This window comes from Cariama cristata, unplaced genomic scaffold (genome assembly GCF_000690535.1).
Source record: "Cariama cristata isolate BGI_N322 unplaced genomic scaffold, ASM69053v1 scaffold14624, whole genome shotgun sequence".
NCBI classification, from domain to species: Eukaryota; Metazoa; Chordata; class Aves; order Cariamiformes; family Cariamidae; genus Cariama; species Cariama cristata.
This window is the reverse complement of record NW_009614792.1, coordinates 1-8,849: the sequence shown is the minus strand read 5'-3', so window position 1 is coordinate 8,849 and position 8,849 is coordinate 1.

Genomic DNA, 8,849 nt, shown 5'->3' with positions numbered 1-8,849 from the left:
GAAGCCTTGCGCGTTTCAAAGGTAGAACAGCACCTCTGCGAGGCCTCCTGTGCACAGCTGCTTTACCCCTTTTCGGTGGGGTGCATTCAATCTTAGAGTGTAAGTTTATATCGAACTGTGTACAGAGCTTCTAGAGGGCAAGCTGCTCTTTGTACAATATTTTAACTGCTGTCTGGAGGTTAGTGTTAATTGAATAATTTAATTGCTACTAAATAAAGGCTTCAAAACTTCTTGCATCTAGTCTAAAGTGAGTGGTGTTGGACAGTGCTGACCCTTCCCGAACAAGCCTACTCTAAAAGCTGCTGCAATTAAGTCGCACAGTGTGCTTCCTGGGGCTCCAGGGACCTCTTGGTAGTGAGGCACATCTGCATAGAGAAGGGGAAGCCTTTTCTTTGGCAGCCTTTCCTGTGGGGCCCAGTTCTCAGTGACCCGGAGATGCAGAAACTGAAGACCTGCGCTGTCTCATGGAAGCCTCATCTCTGCACTCAAGCCTCTACTCTGGCTAGCATTTTGTGAAGGGTCTGTCTTAATTCCTGTGCAACTTCAATCTGTAGAAACAGTCTAGCTGTCGGCTCAAGGCTTCAGCAGGTCACCCAGCAACGAACACTCAGTGCTAGGGAAAACAAAGCATTTCATTCCTGCATGCCCACCTACGTACAAGAAGGGGAAACCTCTACACACCATCAACTCTTCTGCTGTTTTGAATGACTTCTGTTTCATAAGAACAGATTTTATTTTTTTCTAGACCTATTTATACTTCAGGACCTGGCAGATTGAAGTTACCATAGCTGTAGTTGTGAAGCCTCTAAAGCAAAATAAAGGTACTTTTTCTTAACTCTTTCCTCAAAGCATAACTTCAGCTTCAGTCCTCCTCAATGAACCTGTAGTTTGAATGAACTGACCACCTGTGAGAGCGATTCCTCCTAACTGAAAGTACAACTGTCCTCTTGCTCCTGACATTTGTGTACTGTTCCTCCCTCGAGTACAACTCTGGCGGTGTAGGCTACACCTAGTTACACTGAACTAACTTTGGCTCTGGTTAAGGGGTCAGCAGGGTTGGGGTGTAGGCAGTGAAGAGGCTGGGCTGCTCTTCAGTGAAACAGCTGCAGCAGATGTGTCTCAGTGGTCATCCCGAGGGACCTGGGCAGGCTGTAGAGGTGGGCCCGTGTGAACCTCATGAAGTTCAACAAGGCCAAGCACATGGGTCAGGGCAATCCCAAGCACAAATACAGGCTGGGCAGAGAATGGATTGAGAGCAGCCCTGAGGAGGAGGACTTGGGGGTGTTGATTGACGAGAAGCTCAACATGACCCGGCCATGTGCACTGGTGGCCCAGAAAGCCACCCGTGTCCTGGGCTGCATCCCAAGCAGCGTGACCAGCAGGGCGAGGGAGGGGATTCTGCCCCTCTGCTCCGCTCCGGTGAGACCCCCCTGCAGTACTGCCTTCAGCTCTGGGGTCCTCAGCACAAGGAGGACATGGACCTGTTGGAGCGAGTCCAGAGGAGGCCACGAAGAGGCTCCGAGGGCTATGAGCCTATGTGCCACTTTCATGTGACTGGCTATGGATAATCCCACAGTAAGCAAAAACAACGTGCATCCATTTGGGTTGGAACTTTGTCTCGAAATATCTTAAAAGAACAAACAAACAGCAACTATCTTACTGCTAACGAGCTCAAATTTTTCAACCAGTTCCGTTATATCCAGAGTTGGATGCTCTGAAAACAGAAGTTAAGCTGGAGTAGGATGGCACTCTCAAAATAGCTCAGCTCTTCAGATGAAGCACTGGTAGGAACAAACCTTTTTGAAAAGCGATGAGCTCTTGGAAATAGCAAAAAACTCAGCAATGTCATCCGGGTGGTTTTCTATGACAGCCCGGCTCACCCCCTCAAGCAGGGTCTGGAGGCCGTGTGGAACAATCAGCTTCCTCTTGGAAGACTGCATCTTCACCCACTCAAGTTGGCTTACGGTTTCTCATCTGTACAAACAGAACCCCTCGGCTGAGCGTCCACCCTGCCCCAGTGTGAAATGTCTCAACACCGACGGCGTGATTGCAGCTGCTCATCCCTAACTTTCCAGCTCATTCCTTTGCTTTCCAGTACATGTTTTCAGTGGATACCCACAAGACCATTTTCTGTTCCAATAAAACAAGCACACAAAAAGGTAACTGTACAGTGCCATATTTTCAAGGTTACCACTGTGTTTCTGAGGATCACGAAGGCTGAAGATCACGGGGACAAGCCATGATCAGATGTGTGTCACAGCATAAAAACTTTTATCCACCGACAATGCTACAGATCAGCCTTTGTCAAAGTTGGAAAATCATCGTTTACCTACCTGCTCTGGCACTCCTGGATGTCTGCATCTCTACAAAATCCCGAGGGGAATTCCAGCAGCACTGAAGACTTAAGACTCAAGTGTCATTGCTGCTAAAGCATTTAGACCATCTACAATAGCTTCCTTTAATAAGTAACATATTCATAACAGGTCATTCAAAATTAACAGAACATTAGTTCTTTATATATACTAATACTTTACTTTAGTTCACTGGAAAGTATGTTAACAGTAAACTCACTGCAAAATACTTCTTCCATAAAAGAATCCTTACAAAATAATTTCTCATTAAGAAAAACTTCTCAGAATAGCTCATCAGTCCTGGAGAGGGATAACACAGACCATAATATTTAAAACATTCCATATGAGTATGCTGACTTACAAAATTAGGAAGAATACCTTTCCTATAGAAAGAATATCATACACTTCAAGAATATATATATATAAGGACTAGAAAATGTATCAGTTCTGGCGTTGGGATAGTAATCTGAAGCCTAGATTTTTATATGGAAAACATCTGGAAGCAACAGGACCTCATAAAGGCATTAAACATACCTGGGTGCGAAGGCAGTCCGGTGGGTACTTTGAAACCATCCTCAACGAATACAGATCAAGAGAGAACTTGTAAATTTGCTTCAACAGCCTTCAAAATCCTAGGTCTGCAAAGCTCTGCACAGCCAAAGCTTCAAAGATGTTTAAGTACAGATGTCATCAACCACAGAAAAACTTGTTATCAGAGGTAACAGAACAGAAGCATAAACTTCCTTAAATATTTAAAAAGGCTTCAGCCCCTAACACACAAGTGTTTCTGTCTGAAATTTAAGGAGAGCTATAGGAAAAAATACGTCTGGAAACTAATTCACTGCGCTGGAACCTGAATGTCGGTTTTTTAAGTAAATCCATCACAGCAACTGTACCAGCTGCTCTACTAAAACAAGTTGCCGTTTGGCCCAAAACTGCAGAGCCTGGCAGGCCAAGAGCAGTTTGCCCAACTGAAGGTAATTACCTTGGCCTACCATCCTCCGCCCCATCGGCAGAAGAAATAGCTTCCAGCCAACATTCAAGTCTGAGAAGACAGAAACTGGACACAAGTTCAGCAAATCAGTCCCAGATAAGCCTTACTTTTCTGCCAAAAAAGGATCAGGTCATTCATTAACTCTTCATTAGATAGTTCACAACAGGTTAATGAATTGCACTGGTTGGGGCATTTGGGGTGTGTTCAGTTTTAATTTGGCTTTTTAACTTGCAAACTCTTTCACAGGTTCAGATAAATAGGTAGGAGAAGAGGACTTGAATTTTTTGCAAGAACCATCTTTGTTGTTTCTACCTGCCACAGACTTCAGCAGAATTCCAAGTAGAGGTTTGCATTCCTATACAAAAATCTCCATGAAAACCTTCTTGCTTTTCCTACCAAAGGTACAAGATACTATTTTTATTTAAGGTGTCTTTATATGTATCTCTCCGATTCTCTTTGTCTTTCCCTTCATCGCAGACTTTGCTACAAGTGGGGAGAAGTATATGTCCCGGCAGTACAATTATCATTTTTCCATACAGTCACATTTTTTTTTAAAGACTCGGAGGCGTTTGTTACGTACATGGTTTTGCTCAGCAAAGGCTGACAATCTCTCTCTTCCTCCATTCCCCTCTCAAATATTCAAACTCAAGCAAGATTTCCCCCCCTGCCTTAACCTCGTCACCTGGCAGCCCCTTCTGGACATCTCCTATAGGTAAGCACAGCTTGCCAAAAAATGACTGGGAAAAAAACTGAGGACCAGCCAGTCCTGCTGAGCTTAACAGATTACTTGATCGGAACAGCGTCTTGGAAGAAGTCAGACCAAAAGATAAACAGCATTTTGGAAAAAGCAACAATGAAAAAATTAGGGGGAACAGTAAGACAACGGAACATGAAACCCCCCTGGCTCAAACACACTGGTGGTTAAAACAGAGGGGCTAAAGATGTCATGAAAATCCTGGGTAATTAAGCAAAGAGTTTCTGAGCAGAAGCAGGAAGGCAAGATGCAACTCTAATATGCACCTACCCTGGTAACCTATGCTGGGTCCAGTTTTGGGGTCCAAATGTACATTAAAAAAGTGGTCAAAAATAGAAATAATTCTGTATTTTATTCTGAAAGCCTGCCTCAAGTTGAATTTCTTACTGTCTCATAAGAAACAGCGGTGGGCAGGAATATCACTTTTTACCACCTACTAACAATGGCACACTTTTGTAACTGAGTAATTGAAGTTTTGAAGTTCAGGGAAAATACACATTTGCATCAGTTTGATAAAGTTTGGCCTTTTGTAAAAGAACCCAAACTTTTTTCCAGTGCACCTTGTATACTGGCTGATTTCATAAAAGAACTTGCTTTGGCATAAATTAAGAGTATTTTATACAGGTAACTGAGCATAGCAACAGCAGGTTCCCATGCCCTCTGAATCTCTGTACAGAATACTGTATTTTAATTCTTCTTTGGGCAAAATGAACCACAACTGGAACTGGCCTGTGTATTTCCATCTTCCGTAAGTCAGCTTTTCCAGACAGAAGTAGTTTTTGAAGCAGTACTTTCTAGCTCACTTCAAAACATTAGAGCGATCAGTTGTTGGAAAGACAATCACATTGTTGTAAACTGAAAAGCAATTCAATACAACATTTGGGGAATTTTATTTCAGAATAAAGCATAACTAGAATATGAAACAAGCATTCAAAGTCAGAGAGAAGAAATTAAAGTGCTTGCTTTAGAGTAAATTAGAAACATTTTTCAAAGGTGTAGGAATACAATTAATACAATTGCGTGTGGTTCTTTTTCTTTAATGGTGAACAAGTAACTTTGATGTCTTAAAAATGCACCTTAAACCTCGTTCACTCTATGGTTGATCTCAACATGACACATGTAACTCACTTTCTAAATGAAGAGACTACAATTATACTGGAAGAACAAAGGCTGAGGTAATTGCTGACTAGAAAAACTTTGTTACAGAGTCACTTGACATCCCAGAAGTTTTCCCATTACTTGGTATCATCTTGTTCAGGAGGCCACCAATCAAGACAAATTTGAGGAGCAAAGGAACAAAACTCACATCCAACGTTTCTTTTAATTTTACTCAGAAATATAAAAGTGCAAGTTCTGTAAATTAACAACATTTACAGTACATCACAATAAATATGCCACCTTGTGACATCTAAAAATTCTAGTTACTTATTTGAAATGAGTCATATTGAGATAAAAACTGCATCAACAAAAATACCTGACCCAGTAAAGATAGTCTTAACATATTAACTAGCAAGATGCATATTCTGTTATTGCTATTAGACCATGCCTCCGAGTTCCAAAGTATAAAAACTTATCAGTTTACACAAAATACTGCTGAAATTTTTCTCATCACAGGCACAATCTAACATAAAAAATAATTTTGACATTTACAATGTAGGAGATTCTCCTACAAGGGCAAGGAAAAAAAATTAATACAGAAACAGATAGTTCTCTTTCAGTGATGATTCACAAAATCCACAGAAAAGCTGCAATTTGCACAGAGTTAAACTGTCATATGGATCTATAGTGTCTTTCCATACCTGCTGCTGGCCTGGTGAGAACAACAGGCCTTTCAGTCAATTTACTACAATTTGCTAGCTACCTCCGAGTATGTAGACCCTAGATATCCCAACACAAATTGCATGCAGGTGCTTTGTGTCCCGAACAGCCTAGTCTCACATTATATTTAAGCTGTGTATTTAAAAGGAATTTTGCCAGGAACTGTACTGTTTCTAGCTATTTACCCAAAATGGACTGTGTCTCTGACTGCAAAACATTAAAAGTCAGATAGGACAAAATAAGATTTCAAGTACATTAAAGCCCATTTTTAAAATTATTATTTGAGTTCTAAGTACTCACTATATATACAATATATTGTTTTCTAGTCAATACTTATTTGGATTGACCAAATAAGGTTGAACACTCATTTATAACTCAGTATTACTGTCAAAGTTGAATAAAAAAACCAGTGTACTATCCATAACACACCTAGATTATAGAAAAATAAAACTGCTTTTTTAAGAGTTAAGAGTCTCTCCTCTCCTTCATGAACTGCAACAGAAGTGTTTATCTGCTCTAGGAATGCCTTTCATAGCAGGAACTGTGTTTTTATAGAGAGAAATAAAAGTGTCTCAACCGTTTCATTTGGCCTACCAAACAGGGTATTACTTTTCTCCTCCATATCAGTCTTGCTTCAGATGCAACCTCAAAAGCAAATCAATGAAGGTTAGCTGCGGGCAAGGTCTAAAACTTTGGCAACATATTCTACAAAGAGGTAAGGAGAAAAACAAAACAAAACCAAACCAAAAAGAGTTTAAGCTAAGGAACTGTTTAAGGCAACCTGACCAAAGTAAAGATAAGGCTTTTGGATAACTATTTCCAAGGATATCCAGTTTTCTTAGCTTTGCAAAGTAAAATAATTCAACTAACTTTCTGGTCAGATTTCCATTCATAAGCTTCTTTAAAAAAATATTTACCTTCCTAGAATATGGTTTTAACTGAATATAAAACATAAGGAGATACTACATATGACAGACAAAAGTAAAATGAGCATGATAAAAGTTTTAAGCTCTCTGAGGTATTTCAATATCTTAACACTACAGGTTTGGAATACCATATAGAGACTTAGGATATTGTAGTATTGGTATAACTACCAACGTGATTTTTGCGTTTGTGTTTTGCTTGGTTGAGGTTTTTTTAATACCTTTAAAGGTCATTGCTATAAAGATTGAGCGGCTCTATGTATTTTAACATAATATTCAGAATATTAAGAGCAGAAATAAGAACTGCCCACGGTGTAATTGCATGTCAAACAAAGGAAGTATTTGGCTTACCAGAAGCAGAGATCCTAAGTATTGACATAATTCATATCACACTATGAGCTGGGTTGGGAGGGAAGGAATGAAGAATGGAAAGAGATACAAGATTTAAATTTCACACATTAGTCATCATGAAGTCACTGACATAAGCCACTAAAATTCAGGGAGATCTGCTTTTTGTGGCTGAACAGTCTTCCTCCTCTTCCTGTAATGCTTGAAGAAAAAAAAAAGTGTTCTGACCATTCCCAACTTCAACATTTACACCAATTACTTTTATTGTATTATTCTAATCAAACCAGAAGTGGTCCTCTTGGCATATTTTAGATCTAGATCTATTTTAAAAGGTAAAAATCACACCTGCCAATATTGTTGAAGTAAATCACGTGTGCTTATTTAGGTCCACCCATGGAGTTACAAAGCAATTGGGCACAGCTTGGTTTAAACAAAATAAAAACTGAAGAGTTAAAAACACAAGGTCACTTAACCTTCTTCCCAGTTGATTTACTTTTAGTTAAAATTGTAATGTTTTACTAAACCATACCAACTCTGACCATACTAGGAAAGTGTCTCTGGCACAAGTGGTTTTCAGAAGAAAAGCTGGTCTTCCCAACAGCTTTTTCTTCTGCTTCATCTTAAAGTGCAGAAACTGTGGGAAGGTTAACAAGGCTTCCTGTCCGTCACTGTGGAACTACTTCCCTTAGAGAGGCTAAGGCTGCGTGTATGCGGACGTGCAATCTGTTCTCGAAGTCATAGCCGGTAAATTCCTCCTGGGGGGGTGAGGGGAGATAAAAAAAAAAAACAAACATGTAACTATAAGCCTCCTTCACTTTAGGATGTGAAGATAATTTTACTACTAATGCTTAGTAAGTCATGTTACAAAAGAGATCGAAGAAGAGGTGAACTACAGACTGCATGTTGCAAAATCCTCACATTACCCAAAGCAACAGAATTATTACACCAATTCCAAGTTGGCAAAGAGAGCAGAAAGCTTCCATTTCCAACATGCTGTTTGGATCCCGTGTGGTTGAACAGCACCTGGAAAGTTCTGCAAGTCCAAAAGCTCCAGAAAATCCCAGCATGTCCAAGGCAGAAACCAGTTGGAACAGACGAGGAATGGAGAGTTGTCATTTTCAAACTTTATGTAGCCAAATCTTAGTTGAAAAACTTGGCAAGGGCCTAACACCCCAGGAGAGGTCACTAACGTGGGCTCTGTGCCACGACTGACCTAGAAATACAGATCTATGTAACAAACATAAATGTGTATCATACACATTAATACATATCGACATACTAGTGTTGTAAGGGACACCAACACTTAACATCCACTCCCCCTGCTCCAAACTCCCCCAAAACACAACCTCTCAAATACCCTTATCTCAGAAAGATGAATTTGAAAGTGTCGTTAGTTTTTACCTTGGCTTGGAGAAGTAAGGTTTTGCCTCTTGGCACAGTCTACAAAAAGATAAACATTGCATTAGAAATGCATTACAAATGTTACAGAAAATCTGTTAGGTATATGGCCTGGTCAGTCCAAAATAGCATCTGTCTGGAAAACAAGGCACCGAGCAGACAAAAACCTCTCAAACTAAGAAACTAGAAATACTAATGAGGCACCCAAAAATGCAGTATTACATATTTCTAGATTTCTACAGAAAAGGAGATACAGTTCTGTT